Source organism: Capra hircus, chromosome 14, assembly GCF_001704415.2.
Source record: "Capra hircus breed San Clemente chromosome 14, ASM170441v1, whole genome shotgun sequence".
NCBI lineage: Eukaryota > Metazoa > Chordata > Mammalia > Artiodactyla > Bovidae > Capra > Capra hircus.
In genome coordinates this window covers 40462743-40489729 of record NC_030821.1, presented here as the reverse complement: position 1 = coordinate 40489729, position 26987 = coordinate 40462743, and the positions used below count along the sequence as shown (strand labels likewise).

Sequence of the window (26987 nt, the reverse complement as noted above, 5' to 3'; positions counted from 1 at the left end):
CAACTCTTCGCATGAGGTGGCCAAAGTACTGGAGTTTCAGCTTTAGCATCATTCCTTCCAAAGAAATCCCAGGGTTGATCTCCTTCAGAATGGACTGGCTGGATCTCCTTGCAGTCCAAGGGACTCTCAAGAGTCTTCTCCAACACCATACTTCAAAAGCATCAGTTCTTCAGCACTCAGCCTTCTTCACAGTCCAACTCTCACATCCATATATGACTACTGAAAAAACCATAGCCTTGACTAGACGGACCTTTGTTGGCAAAGTAATGTCTCTGCTTTTGAATATGCTATCTAGGTTGGTCATAACTTTTCTTCCAAGGAGTAAGCATCTTTTAATTTCATGGCTGCAGTCACCATCTGCAGTAATTTTGGAGCCCCAAAAAATAAAGTCTGACACTGTTTCCACTGTTTCCCCATCTATTTCCTATGAAGTGATGGGACTGGATGCCATGATCTTCATTTTCTGAATGTTGAGCTTTAAGCCAACTTTTTCACTCTCCTCTTTCACTTTCATCAAGAGAGTTTTTAGTTTCTCTTCACTTTCTGCCATAAGGGTGGTATCATCTGCATGGGGTTTATAATATATTTAGAAGGAAAATGCATGGGAAATTGATCCAATGGATTGAATGAAGGAAACACAACTATATTCATACCATATATAACATACAGTAACATAGACAAAGACAGTACAATAAAAAAAAAAACGGTGCAATTAAAAAAAAAAGAGTAGGCATAGAAACTTGAAAGGGGGGAAATAGAACTATCTTTATTTAAAGATGATATACTACCTATAGAAAAAAAAAGAACGGTAATAAGAAACAAGGTGAATACACAAAAAGCAAAAGTGTATCTTTATACAAGTTATGATCAGTTTGTAACTTAAATTTTAAAATGCCATTTACAGCAATGTCAAATATCTGAAATAGTTAAGGACAACAAAATACATGCAAAACTTTTACACCAAAAACTGAAAAATCTTGATGAGAGAAATTAAAGAAGATATAAGGAGATGAAGAGAGATACTATATTCATCGGTTGGAAGATATGTTTACATGTGAATTCTTCCTAAGTATATCTATGGATTCAACGGGGTATGAATCAAAATCCTGTGTAACTGTTTTTGAAGAAATACTTAAAATAGGTAAAACAATTTTGAAAGGGGGCAAATTTTGAGCACACACACTAGTTGATCTCAAAACTAGACATGAAGTTACAACAATCAAGCAAATGCTATAGATTATATGCATTCATCAATAGAAAAAGAAAGTTTCCAAATAGACCAACATGTGTATAGTCAATTGATTTTGACAGATATCAAAATAATTCAGTGGAGGAAGTGCAGTCTTTCCAAACAAGCTGTGCTGAACAATTAGACCACCATGCAAAAATAAAAATAAAATTAACATCAACTTTATCTTTACCATATAAAAAACTATTTGAAATGGATCATATACTTTACTCATGCATGATAAAAGAAATATTTCTGTAAGTTGAACTTAATAAAATTTGAAACTTCTAATCCTTGAAAGACCACTGTTAAGAAAATGCAAGCATAGGACACTTAATAGGAAAAAAAATAGTTTCAAAACATGTATCTACCTATTAAATAACTTTGATCTAAAATATATAAATATTTACCACAATAAGAAGTAAACAAACAATACAATTTTTAAAACAGGTAAAATATCTCAGCAGATATTTCACCAACGAAAAAAATGTTAATAGCTGATAACATACGAAAAGATAATTAAAACGATTTTACTCATTAAGAAAATGCCCATTGAAACCACAATGATACCACTACACAGCTTCTAAAATGGCTTAAAAAAAAAAAAAAACAGGTGATACAAAAAGTTTACGAAGATGCATTACAACTGGAACATGCATGCATTTTTTGGCAGGAATGCAAAGTGTAACACACTGGAGAAGAGTTTGGCAGTTCCCTCTAAAGTTAAATACAGGTTCTTCTTTTCCGGCCCCCACATACCCCCCCTCCCCCCACATCTGCCATGTTTTCAGGCCCGGTTAGCCTTGGTATGTCCCCGTAAGAAAATGGCCGGGGAGTTTCAGGAAACCCAGGCGCCGTTGCCTCAAGGGAGCCCAGGCTGATGAGGCAGGGCAGCGGGTTAAACCGGAGCAGTTCCGCGCGGGGTGGGGAGGCCATGGCGTCCGGCAGTAATTAGCTGTCTGGCGTGAATGTCGAGCTCTGGATGCTCTCCGTGCGTCTGAGATCCCATTTCATGCCGGAAGTCCGGCATCTCCATTCCTTAACGGGCAAGAATTTCCGCTCCTACCTGCTAGATCTTCGAAACACTAGTACTCCTTTCAAGGGTGTGCGCAAGGGCCTCACTAATACCCTGCTGGATGGCTATGAGACAGCCCGCTATGGGACAGCGGTCTTTGGCCTGAGTGAGTACCTGCGCTATCAGGAGGCCCTAAGTGAGCTGGCCACAGTGGTCAAAGCACGAAGTGGGAGGTCTCAGCGACAACACCAGTCAGCAGCAAAGACCTAACCCAGTCTCCTGAAACCTCCCCAACAACCACCCAGGTGACATACCCTCCCTCCAGTCAGAAGAGTAAACGTGCCAAGCACTTCCTTGAATTGAAGAGCTTTAAGGACAACTATAACACACTGGAGAGTACGCTGTGATGGAGCTGAAGGCCTCTCACTGTTGATGGAGCCAGACAGACTGCAGTGTGCTTGTGGGGTGGCCTCACTCAGGTCATCTGGGTCAGCCCAGCTCTGGATCAGCTGAAGCCCTGGTTGTGTTCAGAGCTCTTAAAGATTTCATGCCTAGAGGACCATTCTTCCACTCTCTCTTCTAGCCAGTTTCAGAACATCAGCTAAGACTTTATTTTCCCTTGGTATCACTTCTCTCTGGAGTTGAATTAGATGTTTTTCTTAATATTTCTGTCAAAGCTTCCTTAAAAATCCTCACTTGGTTTTTTGATCATGGTTCATCTGTCCTTTTCAAGACTATAAATTATCACAAGAGTGAAAAAAAAATAATAAGATCTCTCAATCTAAGTCCTAGATATTTACCAAGAAAGCTAAAAACACAGGTCCATGCAAAAACTTCTACACAAATGCTTATAGTAGATTTACTCATAATATTCAAAATCTATGGAGAAGCCAAACATCCATCAACAGGTAAATATATAGACAAAAAGCCCATGGCACATCCACGCTCTAAGATTCTCAGCAATGAGATAAATGAACAATACACAGAACCAAACTACTGATTATGCAACAATATGGGTCAATCTTAAAAACAGTTTTGTGATAGATGACACATACAAAAATCTAAGTACTATGAGATTCTACTTGTGTGACATTTTATAAAAGCCAAACCTACTACATAGGTGTTGAAATCAGATAAGTGGTTTCCATGAGAAAAACAATAGAATGGGAAAGACTAGAGATCTCATCAAGAACATTAGAGATACCAAGGGAACATTTCATGCAAAGATGGGCACACTAAAGGACAGAAATAGTATGGATCTAACAGAAGCAGAAGATATTCAGAAGAGGTGGCAAGAATGCATGGAAGAACTGTACAAAAAAGATCTTCACGACCTAGACAATCATGATCATGTGATCACTCACCTAGTGCCAGACATCCTGGAATGTGAAGTTAAGTGGGCCTTGGGAAGCATCACTATGAACAAAGCTAGTGGGGGTGATAGAGTTCCAGTTGAGCTATTTCAAATCCTGAAAGATGATGCTGTGAAAGTGCTGCATTCAATATCCCAGCAAATTTGGAAAACTCAGCAGTGCCCACAGGACTGGAAAAGGCCAATTTTCATTTCAATCCCAAAGAAAGGCAATGTCAAAGAATGTTCAAACTACTGCACAATTACACTCATCTCACACACTAAAAAAGTAATGCTCAAAATTTTCCAAGTCAGGCTTCAACAGTACCTGAACCATGAACTTCAGGATATTAAGCTAGATTTAGAAAAGGCAGAGGAACCAGAGATCAAATTGCCAATATCCCTTGGATCATGGAAAAAGCAAGAGAGTTCCAGAAAAACATCTATTTCTGCTTTATTGATTAAGCCAAAGCCTTTGACTGTGTGGATCACAATAAACTGTGGAAAATTATTAAAGAGATGGGCATACCAGACCACCTGAATTGCCTCCTGAGAAATTTGTATGCAGGTCAAGACAGTTAGAACTGGACATGGAACAACAGACTGGTTTCAAATCAGGAAAGGAGTACATCAAGGTTGTATATCATCACCCTACTTATTTAACTTATATACAGAGTATATCATGAGAAACGCTGGGCTGGATGAAGCACAAGTTGGAATCAAGACTGCCAGCAGAAATATCAATAACCTCAGATATGCAGATGACAATGCCCTCATGGCAGAAAGCAAAGAAGAAATAAAGAGCCTCTTGATGAGAGGGAAAGAGGAGAGTGAAAAATTTGGCTTAAAACTCAACATTCAGAAAACTAAGATCATGGCATCTGGGCCCATCACTTCATGGGAAATAGATGGAGAAACAATGGAAACAGTGACTGACTATTTTCTTGGGATCCAAAATCACTGCAGATGGCGACTGCAGCCATGAAATTAAAAGATGCTTGCTCCTTGAAAGAAAAGCTATGACCAACCTAGACAGCAAATTAAAAAGTAGAGACATTACTTGCCAACAAATGCCCGTCTAGTTTGGTTTTTCGAGTAGTCATGTATGGATGTGAAAGTCGGACTATAAAGAAAGCTGAGTGCCAAAGAATTGATGCTTTTGAACTGTGGTGTTGGAGAAGACTCTTGAGAGTCCTTTGGACTGCAAGGAGATCCAATCTGTCCATCCTAAAGAAAATCAGTCCTGAATATTCATTGGAAGGACTGATGCTGAAGCTGAAACTCTAATACTTTGGCCACCTGATGTGAAAAACTGACTCACTAGAAAAGACCCTGATGCTGGGAAAGATTGAAGGTAGGAGGAGGAGATGACAGAGCATGAGATGGTTGGATGGCATCACCAACTCCATGGGCATGGATTTGAGTAGGCTCCGGGAGCTGGTGATGGACAGGGTAGCCTGGAATGCTGCAGTCCATGGGGTCGCAAAGAGTTGGACACAACTCAGGGACTGAACTGAACTGATGAGCTGGAGCTGAAGGAGTCATTCAACTTTGCCTGTTTTTGAACTTTATATGGATGCAGTCATATAGCACATCTCTTTTTAGGTCTGGCTTCTTTTTGTCAGTATTACACTTGTGATCTTCATCCATATTTCTGTATAGTGCTATCATTTGCTTATTCTCATTTTTGTAAAATTCTGTGCATAACTATGTCCTGATTTACTTTTCAAATTACTGCTAGTATCACATTTGTATTTCAGAATGACAACACATTGCCTAATTGGCCATTTTTTTTAAATTGGATACTTAAAATTCTTATTTTTAAATTCTTATTTAAGTTTTAGTTAAGGCCTACAAAATCAAAATGGGATTTTCCTTACCAAGTCACCTCCTAAACAGACATTAAAACTAAGCATGCATCTATACCATGTATTGACTTTTTAACTGAAAAATCCTCTTTATCATGTGTTCAGTTTGGGTTTACCCCCCAAATATTATCATCTCTGATTCACCACTACCTATCCACTCCTAAGTTTCCCCCTACCAAAGGAATTTCTTTTTTTCTTAATGGAGTTTCTAATTTAGAGCTGAAGATACCATAATCCTTTCCATTTATAACTCAATAATTTCCAAACACTTGTCTCTTAGACATGATAGTCTTGGCCCTTTCCCCAGACATCATCAAGATATACCCTGAAAGAAAACAAAAAGGGAGTGTTGGCCCTCCTTTCACACACAATTTAGCTGGTAAGTGATTCTGCCTCAAACAATGACCCCAGTAAACCAGAGTACCTGAGATATAAGGCAAAACCTGTGATTGCATTACCTTCAATTACTGAAGTAGATGGAGTCACAGGTATGTGAGTTAATTTTAAATGAAGAAGTTCTGGCAGGAGTGTGTTTCTGAGTCTCAGAAACCTGCACACATCAAGGTAATAAGGTTAGGTTTAAACTTGATTGAGTATTGAGTTTTTGCATTTTATTGTTGCAGTGAAAATCATGTCATGAATACTCCATTTATGCCTCCATATAAGGATCTTCCTAATTAATCTGTTATTCAAAAGCCACCAGTATTATATTAGTAACTGCATTATTTCGTGACATTGACTAAAGCCCAGAAGCAGGTTCCTATGGCCTAATTAATTTTTTTAAAGCCTTTTACTCAGTGGGATGCTGCCTACCTGGATCTTTGAATGAAAGGATATTAATGAAGCTGCAATGCAGATGATTATATTGAAAGTGATGAAGAATTTATTAGGAAGACAGCCATCATGGGCTGTGCAGTATATGAGGCATAAAACTGCTAAAAGTAATGACAGAGTGTAGTTTAGGCAAGTAATGGGCAGCAGAACTACAAAAGGAGAGCTTGGAGATATATTATTTAGCAATAAAGTTCCCATAAAAATTGAAATATGAGGTGGAAAGATTAACATGGTCATACAAGTCATCTTTAATGTTCATAGCCAGTTCTGGCTTTTAGAAAGAGTAAACTAAATTTATGCCTGTGACAACATGTAAGTCAAAACCCTTATTTATACATTTCATGCAAATGATTGCAGACCTTTGGTTTGCCATTACCAAAGTAATGTTTAGTAGCATTTAAATTTATTACATTAATGTCGGATCAGGAGCTGTATTTCTAGCTGTCAAAAGATGAATGTTTGTAAGTCATATCATCAATAAATAGACTGCAGTTCACAGATCCCTGCACTGCTAGCTCCAAATCCATGAACGAAACTTTTATATTTTGTTTTTCCACTTTAAACTGAATATAGATGTGTTCTCATTTATCCCATAGTGATATTCTAACAATATTGACACAAACCTTTGCTCTTCTGGTATGTTTGCTTCCACATAGGGGACACAGAGTACTTTAATTAAGAGCAAGGACTTGGACTTTTGATGGAAATAGACTTAAATGAAAACCTTGATAGCCAGTTACTAGATGGGTGACCTTAGTCAAATGATTTTATAACTCTGGCCTCATTTTTCTCATCTATAAGAGGGACATAATGATACCAATCTTGTGGAATTATTATAATAATTCAATAAAGTATGTAAAGTGTATCTGGCCTATGGTAACTGACTCAATTATTATCATCATAATTATCATTATCAATACATTCTGGGTGCTTCCATAATAGACAGTGGCATCAAAAGTCTTGGAGGAGAGGCAAAACACACTGTATTCTTCAGATATTCTCATCTCAACTTTACTTCTCAAGTTAAAGGTCTGAAGGTTAATTTGTATCTAATGAAGTATGTAATTAAATTGACAGCCATTTGGATTTCACACAAATTTCTTATGAAAATTTTTGTCTTGTATGATTTCTTAGACGTAGGTATAAAATTGGGGCTCCAGAATAAAACCAAAGGGAATTTTAAGGGGAAAAAATCATAAATATTTACATAATATTTTATTCTGAGTCTGAAGCCTTTTCTATTTAATGTCTATCATGTTAGAGAATGGCAATAAGATTTCCATTTGAAACACAGTAGTAATAGAGGCCTTAATAAGAAAACACCATCTGAGTAAAGGCCTGATAAAAGTGAATATATAAGCCATATGAAATTCAGAGGAAAGATTTTAGGTAAAAGGAATAGCCAATGAAATTCCTATAAAATGGAAACAGGAGCAGAGTAAAGGAGGGCATGGTCAGTGGAAGTAAGTAGTTCATTATAGTTGTAGGTAATAAAGTGTGCACCATCAACAGAAAGTCTTAAACCAATAGTGAAATTGATATTTTTTTAATTATCACCTTGTGCTGACAAGTGTAAACAATATCAGTGACAAAAAAAAAAAAAACCTGCTCCCTAAAAAAAAAAAAAAAATATATTTACTGCTCCAATATCTAAATAACTGCTGTGGTTTCTATTGAACTCAATGGATTGCTGCCACTAGCCCATGTTTGAAAACATACCAAGAAAGAACAGCACAAGTTAAGAATGTCTGGATCAGACTAAATGGGAACAGGAGCTGTAGATGGCTGGGTCTAGCATGGCTGGAATATGTCAGGCTTTGCAAGCTCTGTTTGGACTTGAGCTTTGCTTCTACAAGATGGAAAGCCATTGTATGAGTTAGAGCAGAGGATTTTCAAGATATCACTCATGTTTTCAGCACACTGATTGCAGATTAAAAAGAGACTTCAGGCAGGTAACATGTTAATTATGGAAGAGAAAACTAAACTAGATGGTTATTGTTTTTACTACCTCCTATTTATCCCATTGGTGAAGGATGAATCCCATACTCTAAATAATACAAATGGTTGAAGATGCAACATTCAACCCTGGACCAATGAGATTGACAGCAGTTTATTAGTCAAACATATAATCTGGTGGAGCAGACCCCACACATCGCACATGGCTGCGTGAGAGTTACACTTGGAATCACCAGGGGCTGTAGGAGGCAGGCTTTACAGTACCAAGAATGACGTGTGCCACCTACCATTCACGTCTTGAGGATGTGATTGGTTTGTCTGAATAATTTTGCAAGCTAGCAGAGGAGCAAAATATACTAGGTTCAGATCCAGATGGGATACCCCTGGTCTGGTTAATAGGGGAACTACCTGGGTGTGGTGTCTTTTCCACTGTCTTTGCGGCATACTAGCAAAAGCAGAGGAACTCACAGGTAAGCCTTTGGAGTCCCTGTGGGACTCAAAGATGTCAAGTAATACAGTGATAGCTTGAGACAGAAGTATAAGTGGTGAGATTAGTGAGAAAAAAAAATTATACTGACTATATTTTGGAGGTAAAACCAATAAAAATTGGGGAGGAACTGAATGCGGAATGTGAAAGAGTCAAGTATAACACAAAGGTGTTTGACTCTAGCAAATGAAAATACAGTTTCAATTACTGAGAAGAAAAATTATAAGAGTAGCAGCTTATGGTATTATATTTCCATACAATTAGATACGATATAAATGTAAAAACACAAACTTTTTATATGTGTGTGTACACTCTAAGTCGCTTCATTTGTGTCCGACTCTTTGCAACCCTATGTACTGTAGTCCACCAGTCTCCTCTGTCCATGGACTTCTCTAGGCAAGAATACCACAGTGGATTGCTATGCCCTCTTTCAGGGGATCTTCCTGACCAGGGATCAAACCTGAGTCTCCTACAGCTCCTGCATTGCAGGTATATTCTTTACCACTAGGCCACCTGGGAAGCCCAAACTTTTATATACTTATAAGGAAATATCTCAAAATATAGCAAGTGAAAACACAAAGTATATAATACCCAATAAAATATTTAGGATTTCTGTTTAAAAGGGGAGATAAAAAATAGATACTTGCTTTGGCATATATACACATTTTAAAAATGTATATAAAGTCTGTAGGAAGTAAAAAACAAATAAAACAAGAGTTACCTGTTAGAGGAATAGGATAGAAATTAATTGGGCAGTGACAGGGAGCAAAAGAGAAATATATTCACTATAGTTTAAAATGTCTGATGTGTGTACAATGTGAGTGCATTTTTTTTAGTTAAAAATAAATGCTTAAAAAGAAATAGGCAGAAATTCTGTTTTAAAAATATGTATAGCTGACAGGTCCTGATACAGTATCTCCATATATATACTCTGTCTCTTGAAGACATAATAATAAAATAAAAAGAAGAAAGTAAGAAGACAGAGGAGGAGAATAAGAAAAGCAATAATCATCATCATAATAGCAATAATTACAACAAAACAATAACATAGTAAAACAAGCTTAACCATAACCTCCAATCACCATTTATTGTCACAGATATTTATTTTTGAGTGATATCCTGTACTAGTCCCATGACACATATATTATTTTCCTGTGCAATCACTAAAGTCACTGCTCAATTAACTTAATTGTCAGTTAATTATTAAAGAGATTTCTTTAAATTTCCCAACTTTTGCCAAAGGTCTCTCTATGTGTATGGGCATACCTTTACCTCTTAGGCAGACACTTTCTAACTCCAACTTAGACTTCACTTTCGCTTTGGAAACATTCCCAGGTCAGTTAAAAGGAGAGCTTCTGGGGCCTTTCCCAGGCATGTACACAGCCTTTGAGCACACAGCCTGTTGCATGATCTTCTAATATTCCAGAATAAGCTGAAGTTTTTCAAGGCCTCTAGCTGTTAGGTGACTGTTGACCAAAACCATGCACTTTGGCCAGATCCACTTGCCTGTGTTGTCTCACAACAGGAGGTCCCCATAAGGAACATGGTGCTACCACTGAAAACTAACTTGGACAATTCAGCAGGGGCCAAAGAGAGAGGAGATAACCAACCTTGATTCCAGATCAATTCATGCAGGAATCCGTTCCGGTTGGGGTTCATGTGCCACCAGGAATGACCTTTGAGTTAGACTCCGGGCCAAGCATGATAATTAGCCAGAGACAACCGAAAACTAACCCAATTAACAGAAAACCCGAGGCTGAGCCACATGGCAGAGCATTCTCCTGGATTCCCTTACCCTACTGCTGTCTACCTGGGTATCCGTTTCCAACAAAGTCTCTAATTTTGTCAACATGTGTGTTTCCTTGGACAAGCCATTTCCATAGATTAGGTAAGATCCCATTCAGGCTCTGGAAGTGATTCCCCCTTCCAATAACATACTGACATCTTTTTCTCCAGTTTTTCTTACAAGTTTTTTGGTAAACTTATTAGTCCCAGCCAATAATGTTACTTCAGATAGATTAAAATTAAACAATCATCACTCATTTTCCTTGAAAATTGCCTTGTGGATTGACTGCTCATATAAGGTAAAGACTCTGTCAGATTAAATCAAGAAAGGAGAACAGCTTTTCAGAGACCTGCCAGATAAATCAGATATAATAATCCACATGTGGGGAGATTTTGGGATACTTCAAACTGATTCTGCTCCCTCCAGTTGCTGTTAGATTGGTGGCTTTCACAGCTATATTGCTGTGAGGCTGTTCTAAGACTACCATAGAGTTAAGGGGAGGCACATGGAGTTAAGACAAGTTGCTAAGCTAAGTCGCTTCAGTCATGTCCGACTCTGTGCAACTCCATGGACTGCAGCCCACCAGGCTCCCCCATCCCTGGGATTCTCCAGGCAAGAACGCTGGAGTGGGTCGCCATTTCCTTCTCCAATGCGTGAAAGTGAAGATGCTCAGTCGTATCCGACTCTTAGCAACCCCATGGACTGCAGCCTACCACGATCCTCCATCCATGGGATTTGCCAGGCAAGAGTACTGGAGTGGAGTGTCATTGCCTTCTCCGTAAGACAAGTTAAAACCCTAAAGTCTTGCTGTTCGTATCAAGATTCAACCATTTTTCTTGAATAATAACTTCCTAGATGGTTGCAAAACATTGGTTAATTTTCAGAATTCTGAAAATACTAATTTTGATAGTTTTTGCCAGTGTTCTCATTACTTCTGTGGAGGAATAGATATTTGGAGGCCCTTATTCTGTCATTCCAGAAGTCAAATGTTACCTGCTTTATGTTTTTTAAAGCAGTTATCTGTTCAGTGGGCTTCCTGAATGGCTCAGTGGTAAATAAAACTCGCCTGAAATGCAGCAGATGCAAGAGACATAAATCGGATCTCTGGGTTGGGAAGATCCTCTAGAGGAGGAAACGGCAACCCACTCCAATACTCTTGCCTGCGAAATACCATGGACAGAGTAGTTCGGCTGGCTGCACTTCATAGTCTGACACTGTTTCCACTGTTTCCCCATCTATTTCCCATGTGGTGATGGGACCAGATGCCATGATCCTCGTTTTCTGAATGTTGAGCTTTAAGCCAACTTTTTCACTCTCCTCTTTCACTTTCATCAAGAGGCTTTTTAGTTCCTCTTCACTTTCTGCCATAAGGGTGGTGTCATCTGCATATCTGAGGTTATTGAGATTTCTCCTGGCAATCTTGATTCCAGCTTGTGTTTCTTCCAGCCCAGCGTTTCTCATGATGTACTCTGCATATAAGTTAAATAAGCAGGGTGACAATATACAGCCTTGACGTACTCCTTTTCCTATTTGGAACCAGTCTGTTGTTCCATGTCCAGTTCTAACTGTTGCTTCCTGACCTGCATACAGATTTCTCAAGAGATAGGTTACGTGGTCTGATATTTCCATCTCTCAGAATTTTCCACAGTTTATTGTGATCCACACAGTCAAAGGCTTTGGCATAGTCAATAAAGCAGAAATAGATGTTTTTCTGGAACTCTCTTGCTTTTTCCATGATCCAGCGGATGTTGGCAATTTGATCTCTGGTTCCTCTGCCTTTTCTAAAACCAGCTTGAACATCAGGGAGTTTGCGGTTCATGTATTGCTGAAGCCTGGCTTGCAGAATCTTGAACATTACTTTACGAGCATGTGAAATGAGTGCAATTGTGTGGTAGTTTGAGCATTCTTTTGCATTGCCTTTGTTTGGAATTGGAATGAAAACTGACCTTTTCCAGTCCTGTGGCCACTGCTGAGTTTTCCAAATGTGCTGGCATATTGAGTGCAGCACTTTCACAGCATCATCTTTCAGGATTTGAAACAGCTCTACTGGAATTCCATCACCTCCACTAGCCTTGTTCATAGTGTTGCTTTCTAAGGCCCACTTGACTTCGCATTCCAAGATGTCTGGCTCTAGATTAGTGATCACATCATCATGACTATCTGGGTCGTGAAGATCTTTTTTGTACAGTTCTTCCATGTATTCTTGCCGCCTCTTCTGAATATCTTCTGCTTCTGTTAGGTCCATACCATTTCTGTCCTTTAGTGTGCCCATTTTGCATGAAATGTTCCCTTGGTATCTCTAATTTTCTTGAAGAGATCTCTAGTCTTTCCCATTCTGTTCTTTTCCTCTATTTCTTTCCATTGATCACTGAAGAAGGCATTCTTATCTCTTCTTGCTATTCTTTGGAACTCTGCATTCAGATGCTTATATCTTTCCTTTTCTCCTTTGCTTTTCACCTCTCTTCTTTTCACAGCTATTTGTAAGGCCTCCCCAGACAGCCATTTTGCTTTTTTGCATTTCTTTTCCATGGGGATGATCTTGATCCCTCTCTCCTGTACGATGTCACGAACCTCATTCCATAGTTCATCAGGCACCCTATCTACCAGATCTAGACCCTTAAATCTATTTCTCACTTCCACTGTCTAATCATAAGGGATTTGATTTAGGTCATACCTGAATGGTCTAGCGGTTTTCCCTACTTTCTTCAATTTAAGTCTGAATTTGGTACTAAGGAGTTCATGCTCTGAGCCACAGTCAGCTCCTGGTCTTGTTTTTGTTGACTGTATAGAGCGTCTCCATCTTTGGCTGCAAAGAATATAATCAATCTGATTTCGGTCAGACTTTATTTTTGGGGGCTCCAAAATCACTGCAGATGGTGACTGCAGCCATGAAATTAAAAGACACTTACTCCTTAGAAGAAAAGTTATTACCAATCTAGATAGTATATTCAAAACCAGAGACATTACTTAGCCAACAAAGGTCCGTCTAGTCAAGGCTATGGTTTTTCCTGTGGTCATGTATGGATGTGAGAGTTGGACTGTGAAGAAGGCTGAGCGCCGAAGAATTGATGCTTTTGAACTGTGGTGTTGGAGAAGACTCTTGAGAGTCCCTTGGACTGCAAGGAGATCCAACCAGTCCATTCTGAAGGAGATCAACCCTGGGATTTCTTGGAAAGGAATGATGCTAAAGCTGAAACTCCAATACTTTGGCCACCTCATGCAAAGAGTTGACTCATTGGAAAAGACTCTGATGCTGGGAGGGATTGGGGTCAGAAGGAGAAGGGGACGACTGAGGATGAGATGGCTGGATGGCATCACGGACTCAATGGCCGTGAGTCTGAGTGAACTCCGGGAGTTGGTGATGGACAGGGAGGCCTGGCGTGCTGCGATTCATGGGGTCGCAAAGAGTCGGACACGACTGAGCGATTGAACTGAACTGAACAGTTCATAGGTTTGCAGAGTCAGATACAATTAAGTGACAGCACGTCAAGTGATTTTTCAAGTGAAGTGAAATCACTGATTATTTGCTTTTGTTGATAATCAACTTCCAATTAGAAGTATCAACTTCCAATTAGAATTTAAGCTATAGGAAAAGGGGCACTGTCTTGTTTATTCTATTGTTATTAATTGTGAAATATCTGAGATTTTGTCCTTTCTGCTATTTAACAAGTTAACCTGTCACAGTTTTGTGGAGGGTTACAGAAGACACAGATTCCTGGTTCAAAGACACTGAACTCTGTTACTCACTGCACAGAAAGAAGCATAAGCTCATGTTCTTATCAATTCCACTTGCCTCTGAAATTCCACAGGAACAACACAGTGTGGGCAGTGTAGATGATGTATATATGGTAAATTTGCATCTCAAATGAGGAACTTCAAGACCAATTAAAGTCTTCTACAATAGGATGCCAGCAAATCTGCCCTTTGCCCCAGAGAGAAACTTTACTTTGATTATACAACAAACCTTCCTTCTGTTCTGGAGGGAAGCACTATCTATCTTCCAAGGCTATTTGCTATACAAACATTCTTGAAGAGATAATCCAGAACAAAATCTCTCAGTGCCTCCACTGGTAAGACATGCGGAAACACAAGACTCATGGAGAATTATCTTCCAATATCATCCCAGGTCTAAATTAGTATCTAACATTATAGACATGTAATAAAGTGCTGAATAAAGCTTCCAGAAATTTATACTTTGATAAACAGTGTATTCTATTTCCACAGATACATATATATAAATCCATATATATTAATAATTGAAATCTTATATATAAGGCCAGTTTTGAATAAGAATTGCCTTAGTTTGGGCTACTATAACAAAGTACCATAGACTGAGTGCTTCATAAAAAACAGAAATTTATTTCTTACAGCTCTGGAGGCTGGAAGCCCAACACAAGTACCAGCATAATAGGATTCCTGATGAGAACCCTTACCAGTTTGCAGACAGCCAACTTCTCTCTGTGCCCTCACAAGGCAAAAAGATATTTAGCTAGCTCTCTGAACTTTTCTTAGTTCAGTTCGTCACCAGTCGTGTCCAACACTTTGTGACCCCATGGACTGCAGCATGCCAGGCCTCCCTGTCCATCAACAACTCCCGGAGTTTACTCAAACTCATGTCCATGGAGTCAGTGATGCCATCCAGACATCTCATCCTCTGTCGTCCCCTTCTCTTCCCGCCTTCAATCTTTCCCAGCATCAAGTTCTTTTCAAATGAGTCAGCTCTTCGCATCAGGTAGCCAAAGTATTGAAGGTTCAGCTTTGGCATCAGTCCTTCCAATGAATATTCAGGACTGACTTCCTTTAGGATGGACAGGTTGGATCTCCTTGCAGTCCAAGGGACTCTCAAGAGTCTTCTCCAACACCACAGTTCAAAAGCATCAATTCTTTGGCTCAGCTTTCTTTATAGTCCAACCCTCACATCCATACATGACTACTGGAAAAACAGCTTTGACTAGATGGATCTTTGTTGGCAAAGTAATGTCTCTGCCTTTTAATTTGCTGTCTGGGTTAGTCATAGCTTTCCTTCCAAGGAGCAAGCGTCTTTTAATTTCATGGCTGCAGTCACCATCTGCAGTGATTTTGGAGCCCAAGAAAATAAAGTCTGTTTCCAAGAAAATAAATTGTTTCTGCCGTTTCCCCATCTGTTTGCCATGAAGTGATTGGCCCAGATGCCATGATCCTAGTTTTCTGAATGCTGAGTTTTAAGCCAGCTTTTTCACTCTCCTCTTTCTGTTTCATCAAGAGGCTCTTTATTTCTTTGCTTTCTGCCATAAGGGTGTTGTCATCTGCATATCTGAGGTTATTGATATTTCTCCCACAATCTTGATTACAGCTTGTGCTTCATCCAGTTCAGCATTTCTCAAGATGTACTCTGCATATAAGTTAAATAAACAGGGTGACAACACTCAGCCTTGACATACTCTTTTTCTATTTGGAACCAGTATGTTGTTCCATGTCCAGTTCTAGCTTGATTCTTGACCTGCATACAGAGTTCTCAGTAGGCAGATCAGGTGGTCTGATAGTCCCATCTCTTGAAGAATTTTCCACAGTTTATTGTGATCCACACAGTCAAAGGTTTTGGCTTAATCAATAAAGCAGAAATAAATGTTTTTCTGTAACTCTCTTGCTTTTTCAATGGTACAACGGATGTTGGCAATTTGATCTCTGGTTCCTCTGCCTTTTCTAAATCTAGCTTGAACATCTGGAAGTTCATGGTTCATATACTGTTGAAGTGTGACTTGAGCTTCAACAAGTAATTTTGAGCATTACTTTTCTACTGTGTGAGATGAGTGCAATTGTGCGGTAGTTTGAGCATTCTTTGGCATTGCCTTTCTTTGGGATTGGATTGAAAACTGACCTTTTCCAGTCCTGTGGGCACTGCTGAGTTTTCCAAATTTGTTGGCATATTGAGTGCAGCACTTTCACACCATCATCTTTTAGGATTTGAAACCGCTCAACTGGAATTCCATCACCTCTACTAGTTTTGTTCATAGTGATGCTTCCTAAGGCCCACTTAGGAAGTCTGGCTCTAGGTGAGTGATGACACCATCATGATTATCTGGGTCGTGAAGACCCTTTCTGTATAGTTCTTCTGTGTATTCTTTCCACCTCTTCTTAGTATCTTCTGCTTCTGTTAGGTCAGTACCATTTCTGTCCTTTATTGAGCCCATCTTTGCATGAGATGTTCCATTGGTATCTCTAATTTTCTTGACAAGATCTCTAGTCTTTCCCATTCTATTGTTTTCCTTTATTTCTTTGCACTGATCACTGAGGAAGGCTTTCTTATCTCTCTTTGCTATTCTTTGAAACTCTTCATTTAAATGGGTATATCTTTCCTTTTCTCCTTTTTCTTTAGCTTCTCTTCTTTTTACAGTTTGTTGTAAGTCCTCCTCAGACAACCATTTTGCCTTTTTGCATTTCTTTTTCTTGGGATGGTATTGATCCTTGCCTCCTGTACAATGTCACAAATTTCCATCCATAGTTCTTCAGGCACTCTGTCTATCAGATGTAATCCCTTAAATTTATTTCTGACTTCCACTGTATAATCATAAGGGTTTTGATTTAGGTCATACCTGAATGGCCTAGTGATTTTCACTACTTTCTTTAATTTAAGTCTGAATTTGGCAATAAGGGGTTCATGATCTGAGCCACAGTCAGCTCCCAGTCTTTTTTTGCTGACTGTATAGAGCTTCTCCATTTTTGGCTGCAAAGATTTTAGTATTGACCATCTGATGATGTCCATGTTTCTTATAAGGGCACTAATTCCGTTCATAAGGGCTTCATCCCTGTGATCTAATTACCCCTCCCCAAAACCCCACCTCCAAATATATTGAGGATTAGATTTCAGCATATGAATTTGGTTGGGTGGGGACATAAGCATTATAATAAATATTTGCAGTTTTTTACTATTCTGGCTGTAATAGAAAAGCAAATGTAAATTTGCAGATTTCTGTTGGCTTCTTCATTTGTAAACAGAATTGAGAAATTTACCTGTTGACCTCTTGAAGGAGTTCAGTCTTCTCTCCTATTCCTTTCTAGCCTTATTCTGTAAAGGAAGAATTACTATGTTTAATCACAAGAATATTTAGTTAAATCATACAGCTAAGGTCTTAGTATGCCTGTATTTTGCAGATCCCAACTCCTAGAAAAGTGGTGAAGGAAGGAAGCCTGGAATACACGTTTTTGTGGGCAAATGGGTAAATATAAAAAACAACTCCCTTGCTGCCTCTTTCTCTCTCTCTGTTTCTCTTTGTCTTCATTACATCTCTGTCTCTCCCTGTCTCATTTCCCCTACCCACATATACACATAAACATAAAAATGCACATACTACTCTTCCATTGTGCTTTTTTCATGTTTAGCCCATATATCAGTCCAGTCACGTTCACTGGCATTCTTTCCTGGGACTTTGAGCCAAGCTCCTACATTAAGTGTAAAATCTCCCTTGGCCTTGCTTTGTCCTTTGAAAGGAATAGCTAATTAACAACAGAATCTGATTTTTAGAAACTTCAGTTCTGTGCAATACCCAGCAAGTACTAGATTTTTTAAGTATAACAACTACAGAAGAGACTGCATTTCATTCTGCAGCAGTAATTTTTTTCTTGTCCCTCATGATTTTTTAAACAAATAGAAAATGCTGTAAAAGTTATCTGCATAATATAATCACATACCAAGCATAGCAGTGTCCTTTTTCTGTCTTCATAGTTTTATCTTTGCAAATATTGTGCCAGTTTCAGTTACAAATTACTTTGTATATCTGTATTATACTGCCTTTCCTGGGTATGTGTAAAATTCACATAATTTCAGATGATGTTTATTTTGTTCTATCATTGAAATGGATTCCTTTTGTGATATTCTGAGAAATACACTTAATGTGTGAACCATTTATATGTCTCTAGTACAGTTAGCTGTTCTGATGCTTAAATAGTTTGTCTCACTTAGTACTTTTTTATCATAAATGTTTAAATTACTTTAACTCTTATTGGAATTGCCTTTTTTTGTTGTTTTGAATGGATTTTCCTGCTCAGTATTACACTCCAGGACAGTTCTAACCTCATTGCTATTACTTCTTCACAATTGCACATAGTTTCCATATTTAACATAAGCCAATTATCTGTCACATATATTCATATGTTTACAGTTAATTTTAAATTAGCTACTTCTTGTCTTAAAAGGGATAATTACTTTCAGTACTCAAGTTGTCAAAATAATCATTGCAGTATATGACAATATTTCTAGTATTTCGTAGTTGTATTCTTCCTGCTTTTGACCTTTTGTCCAACCATAAATATACTTCAGACTCCTTAACCAAATTTTAAATTATAAGAAAGTGTTAATGATAAAATAAATAATTAAAAACAAAGGGGGAAGAAAAGAGATTTTGCACTGACTCTTCTCTTGTGGAATATTTTTTCTGTTCTTCTGAAGAAAATTAGAATATTCTAACTAGTCATGCTTGCCTTTGCTTATAAAAGCTTTTCTTGCACATAATAGAGGAATAGTATCTATTCTTTGCTTTTGCTAAGATCAAGAATATTATGGGGGCTTCCCAAGTAGCACAGTGGTAAAGAATCCACCTGCCAATGCAGAAGGCAACAAGTGATGCAGGTTCAGTTCCTGGGTCAGGAAGATTCCCTGGAGTAGGCAATGGCCACCTTCTCCAGTATTCTTATCTGAAAAATTCCTGGGTCAGAGGGGCCTAGTAGGCTACAGTCCGTGGGATCACAAAGAGTTGAACACAATTGAGCAGCTGAGCACACACACAGAGCTGCTGTTGCTATTCAGTTACTCAGTCGTGTCCAACTCTTTGTGACCCGTCTTTCGTTACCTCCCAGAGTTTGCTCAAACTCATATCCACTGAGTCAGTGATGCCATTCAACCATCTCATCCTCTGTTCACAGAGAAGAATAATATTTGGTAATTCTGAATATAATTTCTGATTTCATTAATAATAACCCAATACCACCACAGTCAAAATATTGATAGTCCTCAAAAATTTTAACTATAATATTAAATAATTATAAACAATACAATATAATTAATAATAGGCCTTAAAAATATTAAAGAGAAAATTGCTTTATTAGCCAAACCAGGTGTTGTACTGCATTTACTTTATAACATTTTCAGTAACTTCCCATAAATTCTACACTTGATCTTAGCCAAAAGGCCAAGAAGCTATCCTATAAATTCTATATGATAACTCTTTCCATTTTTCAGGTGAAGAAATTGAGACTCAGACTACGACAGTTGCGGTAGCTAAACCAGAATTAAACCCAAGCCTTTCAATTTCCAGAGCATATGCTCTTTCAATACACCATGCCACAAATTTCAGTCTCAATATGGGCCAAAGTCAAAAGAACACTTGAACAATTGTTTTTTGATGTCAAAGTGTGTTTTGATCGTGTGTGTGTGTGTGTGTGTGTGTGTGTGTATTTAAAGTACATGGCAGTTTTCCTTTTCTGTTCAATTGCAGTTGTCTTTTTCACTTTTAAAAGTTACCAAAGATAGCAGAGGTGGAAAACAATGGGAAGCGGACATTGTTCTAAAGTTTCCTCAAATAAAAGCATTATTTGTAGCTTGTGGGTAGTGTTTCTGGTGACAGACACTGTGCCTGTTTATTATGCATGGAGTGCTGCTTTTTCTTTGTCTTACCTTCTTTTGCATTTCATCCATACCTAAAAGTAGGATAAAGTGGGCAGGGCCCACTCCCATGACTCTTTCCACCTTTACCCAAACCAGTAGATGCTGCAATTTCTTTTCAAAATATGTTATCAGGTGAGAGATACAGTTTAACTTTCCAGATCAAAAGCATGCTAAAAAGAGGCAATCTTCGGGGTGTTTTTACTGAGCATTCAAACCCTTGGAGTTTTTCTGCCACATGCTTTGTGTCTTTCTCCACATTTCCTTGCATTTCAAATTTTCTTCCTAGATCTTTTATAGTTTGTAATCTGTCCCAGGAGCAGATTTAAATGACAGATCTTGTGGAATATTTTTTTTAAAGATCTAAAGAGGAAAAGAAGGAATACTTTCCAAAGGAAAAAGGTATTTACTTGGAAAGAGAAATTCTCCAATGGACGTATCCACCATGAGTCAGTCCACTTTTTACTATACCTTCAGCTCCACTGGGTAGGCTTACCAGCCACCTTAACTGATGAAGGGAGATTTCGGGAAAAAGCAAAGGAGCAGAGGAGGATGATCTTAAGTTAGAGAAGAAAAAGAAGAAACTTCATGAAAGTAGTGTGGCCTTCCTGTTAAGTATGCGGAGACCCTAACCCAGTAGACATAATACAGATGTTAACAATGGAGACTTTAGGTGCAGCAGCCCTCAGGCACCAAAGTCTCTAGTAGGCAAAATACTCAAAAAGAAGAGAACCTTTTCTTCTGAGAAAAAAAATCTTCTTTTAAAAATGCACTCTCCCCAGAATAAAATATAATTGAAAACGTGATAATCTGATTAAGCCTCTAAGTATGGTAGAAGTACATGAAGTTTCCTAAAATGCTGAGTTTATTCTCATGCCCATTCAAGGTGAATCTGGCACAGGAAAAGTGGTGCTGGTTATAGCCACTTCATTAATTATATTCAGAATGTAAAAAGAACCCAAGTCCTTCCAGGATCCTGAGACTATCTGTAGATAAAATAAATTGAAGCAAAATGCCAACAGTTTTTAGAAAGTCCAGGGAAATAAAGTTTGACATCAGATTTTCCAACTATAATTAAAAGTATAATTTTAGAGTAAGCAAAATGAGTCAAAACTGTGGTCTCAAAATTTTAGAATGTTCCTAAATTCTTGAAGTGATTTGTCTTAGAATGCCAAGAAAAGTCCTTTCTCAGAATACAAATGCTAAAATGGAAATGTGGAATCTTTGTTAAAAACACACTATATTAATAAAGCACATGATAATATGAATTTTAAAGTGTTCAAATAAACCTTAAGATCTTTCATTATACATATGCATGCTGCTGCTACTGCTGCTAAATCGCTTCAGTCATGTCCGACTCTGTGAGACCCCATAGACGGCAGCCCACCAGACTCCCCCGTCCCTGGGATTCTCCAGACAAGAACACTGGAGTGGGTTGCCATTTCCTTCTCCAATGCACGAAAGTGAAAAGTGAAAGTGAAGTCGCTCAGTTGTGTCTGACTCTTAGCGACCTCATGGACTGCAGCCTACCAGGCTCCTCTGTCCATGGGATTTTCCAGGCAAGAGTACTGGAGAGGGGTGCCATTGCCTTCTCCAATAGATATGCATAGCCCCCTTTATAACAAGAGCATTTTGCAGATGATTACCTATGGTTGTGAAAACAGTGTATTTCAGAGATATGCCTTGAATTTGTTAGTTGTGACATTACTTCCAAGAGAGGAAGATCATAGTACTTCTCCCAGAAACTGTCTTCCATTCCTCCAGGTCCGTTTTATAAGGAAAAAAAGCTTAAAGAAAATGTCCACTATCAGAACCATTGTTTGGCTGACTTTTTTCACACCTTCCTGACAAAATTCACGAAGTCATGAATATCACAAGCATCATTATGCTTCTGTTCAAGTGTAATCTCTGACTCACAATCATTGTGTGTGCATGCTTGTTCAGTCACATCCAACTCTGTGAAACCCCATGGACTATAGTTCTCCAGGCTTCTCTGTCCATGGGGCTTTTCCAGGAAAGAATGCTGGAGTGGGTCGTCATTTCCTCCTCCAAGGTATCTTCCCAACTCAGCGATAGAACCTACATCTCCTGCATCTCCTGCAAGGGCAGGCAGATTCTTTACCACTGAGCCACCTAGGAAGCCATCACTGTTTAGGTTCTATATACTCCAATGTACATAAAAGTCTGCATTAGTCTGGTTGGGCTGTTATAGTGAAATACTATAGCCGGAATATTTATTTTCTCACAGTTCTGGAGGATGGAAGTCCAAGGTCAAGGTATCGTCAGGATTGGTTTCTGGCGAGAACAGTCTTCCTGGCTTACTGATGGCAGTCTTCCTACCACGTCTTTACGTGGTCTTTCCTCTGTGAGCAGAGGGAGAAAGATCTCTGGAATCATTCCTCTCTTTATAAGGATACCATCAGTGCCTGTTGGCGTACTACCCCACCCTTGAGATTTCATCTAACTTCAATTACCTCCCTAAAAGAATTACCTTCTATCCCCGACAGTAAAATTAAGGGTTAGGGCTTCAACATACAATTTTGGAAGAGGGGGCACAAGTCAGTTTATAGCAACATCTTAAGACAGTTTTCTCTGACTTTCAGTCTCTCATTAATACTGTCCCCTTTGTCTAGGAATTATTCAAATTTCCTTGGTTAAATTTTTTAATATCCTTCCATTATACTCTCCGTTTGCTCTCTTTACTTCCTACATGGCATTTCTTGTAAGTGAAGTCACCTTTCCTCGTGTTGTATTGATTACTCTCCCTCCTATAACACAGCATCTTCTCCCATGACTCTCTTGAAATTGTTCCATTTTTGTTGATGAAAGTTTAGTCATCAAATCAGATGGTTTCTTTTCAGTTCCCATAGGCATTTCCTTTTTGGAAACAACTGACTCCATTAAATGGTTCTTCCTTTAAAACTACTTTCCTTAATATCTTAGAGCAAGTTTATGGCTTCTATTGGCATACCACCTAGCTTCTTTTTGATCATTCTTTTTTTCCACTTGTTTCTCTACTCATTCCTTGACTCTAGATAGTACATAAAGGTAGCCTTTTTCTCATCTCCTAAATACTCTCTCACTCCAGCAGCTTGTTTGCCATTTAATATGTTATCTGTTTTTTCAACTGCTGGGCACCTTCCTCGTGTTCCCAGAATCTTTCGCTCTTTCTTTTGTCATTTCAGCCTTCACTGCGCTCTTTCAGCTCTCACAAGAGATCTATTTCACACAGGATTCTCAGTGGAAAATACCAGTAAGTTATTTCTCTGCTAAGTAAGCGCTTAGAGATCACGTAGTCCTGAACCATCTTGCAGCCACGTCTTCTGGAATATGTGGCCTTCAATGTCACCGTAGCAGAGTACCAAACAAAAGGGACACTGGCTCCCAATGATCTAACCTCAGAAGTGACACCCTTTATTCTGCTAATTTGCCACTGGCCACAACTATTCAAAGAACAACAGTCTAACTACAGAGAAGGATGAAAAAATTGCACATAGGATAGTTGATAAACCCTATCTCGAGGTGACACCATCTCTCATCAAACTCTTATTTCACAGAGAAAACACAGACCATAAAGCAAAAACACCGCTAACTTTTTCTCTTTATGTACAAGGATAATTTATCTGCATAGTTTATAAATACCTATTTTCACTTCCTCAGTGTCTTCCACTGTTTTCCCATCTCACAGGATCACTAAGATTTTCCTCTAACATTATTTTGAAATAAAAATATGTGAAAACTGCGACCCCTCCGCATTAAAAAAACTGCTCTTTCTTGATGCCTAATAAATCTCTAGCTGCCTTATCTCTCTCCCTAATTTCACCATCAGTTCAGTTCAGTTCATTCGCTCAGACATATCTGACTCTTTGCGACCCCATGAATCGCAACACGCCAGGCCTCCCTGTCCATCACCAACTCCCGGAGTTCACTCAGACTCACCTCCATCGAGTCAGTGATGCCATCCAGCCATCTCATCCTCTGTCGTCCCCTTCTCCTCCTGACCCCAATCCCTCCCAGCATCAGAGTCTTCCAGTGAGTCAGCTCTTCACATGAGGTGGCCAAAGTACTAGAGTTTCAGCTTTAGCATCATTCCCTCCAAAGAACTCCCAGGGCTGATCTCCTTCAGAATGGACTGGTTGGATCTCCTTGCAGTCCAAGGGACTCTCAAGAGGCTTCTCCAACATCACAATTCAAAGGTATCAATTCTTCAATGCTCAGCCTTCTTCACAGTCCAAACTCACATCCATACATGACCACAGGAAAAACCATAGCCTTGACTAGATGGACCTTAGTCGGGAAAGTAATGTCTCTGCTTTTGAATATGCTATCTAGGTTGATCATAACTTTCCTTCCAAGGAGTCTTTTAATTTCATGGCTGCAATCTCATCTGCAGTGATTTTGGAGCCAAAAAAATCAAGCCTGACACTGTTTCCACTGTTTCCCCATCTATATCCCATGAAGTGATGGGACCGGATGCCATGATCTTCGTTTTCTGAATGTTGAGCTTTAAGCCAACTATTTCATTCTCCTCTTTCACTTTCATCAAGAGGCTTTTTAGTTCCTCTTCACTTTCTGCCATAAGGGTGGTGTCATCTGCGTATCTGAGGTTATTGATATTTCTCCCAGCAATCTTGATTCCAGCTTGTGTTTCCTCCAACCCAGTGTTTCTCATGATGTACTCTGCGTATAAGTTAAATAAGCAGGGTGACAATATACAGCCTTGACATACTCCTTTTCCTATTTGGAACCAGTCTGTTGTTCCATGTCCAGTTCTAGCTGTTGCTTCCTGACCTGCATGCAGATTTCTCAAGAGGCAGGTTAGGTGGTCTGGTATTCCCATCTCTTGAAGAATGTTCCACAGTCTATCGTGATCCACACAGTCAAAGGCTTTGGCATAGGCAATAAAGCAGAAATAGATGTTTTTCTGGAACTCTCTTGCTTTTTCCATGATCCAGCAGATGTTGGCAATTTGATCTCTGGTTCCTCTGCCTTTCCTAAAACCACCTTGAACATCAGGAAGTTCACAGTTCACGTATTGCTGAAGCCTGGCTTGGAGAATTTTCAGCATTATTTTACTAGCATGTGAGATGAGTGCAATTGTGCGGTAGTTTGAGCATTCTTTGGCATTGCCTTTCTTTGGAATTGGAATGAAAACTGACCTTTTCCACTCCTGTGGCCACTGCTGAGTTTTCCAAATTTGCTGGCATATTGAGTACAGCACTTTCACAGCATCATCTTTCAGGATTTGAAATAGCTCAACTGGAATTCCATCAGCTCCACTAGCTTTGTTCGTAGTGATGCTTTCTAAGGCCCACTTGACTTCACATTCCAAGATGTCTGGCTCTAGATGAGTGATCACACCATTGTGATTCTCTGGGTCATGAAGATCTTTTTTGTACAGTTCTGTGTATTCTTGCCACCTCTTCTTAATATCTTCTGCTTCTGTTAGGTCCATACCATTTCTGTCCTTTAGTGTGCCCATCTTTGCATGAAATGTTCCCTTGGTATCTCTAATTTTCTTGAAGAGATCTCTAGTCTTCCCCATTCTGTTCTTTTCCTCTATTTCTTTGCATTGATCGCTGAAGGCTTTCTTATCTCTTCTTGCTATTCTTTGGAACTCTGCATTCAGATGCTTATATCTTTCCTTTTCTCCTTTGCTTTTCACCTCTCTTCTTTTCACAGCTATTTGTAAGGCCTTCCCAGACAGCCATTTTGCTTCTTTGCATTTCTTTTCCATGGGGATGGTCTTGATCCCTCTCTCCTGTACAATGTCACGAACCTCATTCCATAGTTCACCAAGCACTCTATCTATCAGATCTAGACCCTTAAATCTATTTCTCACTTCCACTGTCTAATCATAAGGGATTTGATTTAGGTCATACCTGAATGGTCTAGCGGTTTTCCCTACTTTCTTCAATTTAAGTCTGAATTTGGTAATAAGGAGTTCATGATCTGAGCCACAGTCAGCTCCTGGTCTTGTTTCTGTTGACTGTATAGAGCTTCTCCATCTTTGGCTGCATAGAATATAATCAATCTGATTTCGGTGTTGACCATCTGGTGATGTTCATGTCTTCTCCTGTGTTGTTGGAAGAGGGTGTTTGCTATGACCAGTGCATTTTCTTGGCAAAACTCTTTTAGTCTTTGCCCTGCTTCATTCTGCATTCCAAGGCCAAATTTGCCTGTTACTCCAGGTGTTTCTTGACTTCTTACTTTTGCATTCCAGTCCCTATAATGAAAAGGACATCTTTTTGGGTGTTAGTTCTAAAAGGTCTTGTAGGTCTTCATTGAACCATTCAACTTCACCTTCTTCAGCGTTACTGGTCGGGGCATAGACTTGGATTACCGTGATATTGAATGGTTAGCCTTGGAGATGAACAGAGATCATTCTGCGTTTTTGAGATTGCATCCAAGTACTCATTTCGGACTCTTTTGTTGACCATGATGGCTACTCCACTTCTTCTGAGGGATTCCTGCCCGCAGTAGTCGATATAATGGTCATCTGAGTTAAATTCACCCATTCCAGTCCATTTTAGTTCGCTGATTCCTAGAATGTTGATGTTCACTCTTGCCATCTCTTGTTTGACCACTTCCAATTTGTCTTGATTCATGGACCTGACATTCCAGGTTCCTATGCAATATTGCTCTTTACAGCATCGGACCTTGCTTCTTTCACCAGTCACAACCAAAGCTGGGTATTGTTTTTGCTTTGGCTCCATCTCTTCATTCTTTCTGGAGTTATTTGTCCACTGATCTCCAGTAGCATATTGGGCACCTACTGACCTGGGGAGTTCCTCTTTCAGTGTCTTATCATTTTGCCTTTTCATA

The 26987-nt window shown here is 39.0% G+C and overlaps 1 pseudogene; it reads left to right on the top strand.

The window, feature by feature from the left end:
• LOC102181519 lies at nt 2163–2650 on the top strand (annotated as a pseudogene).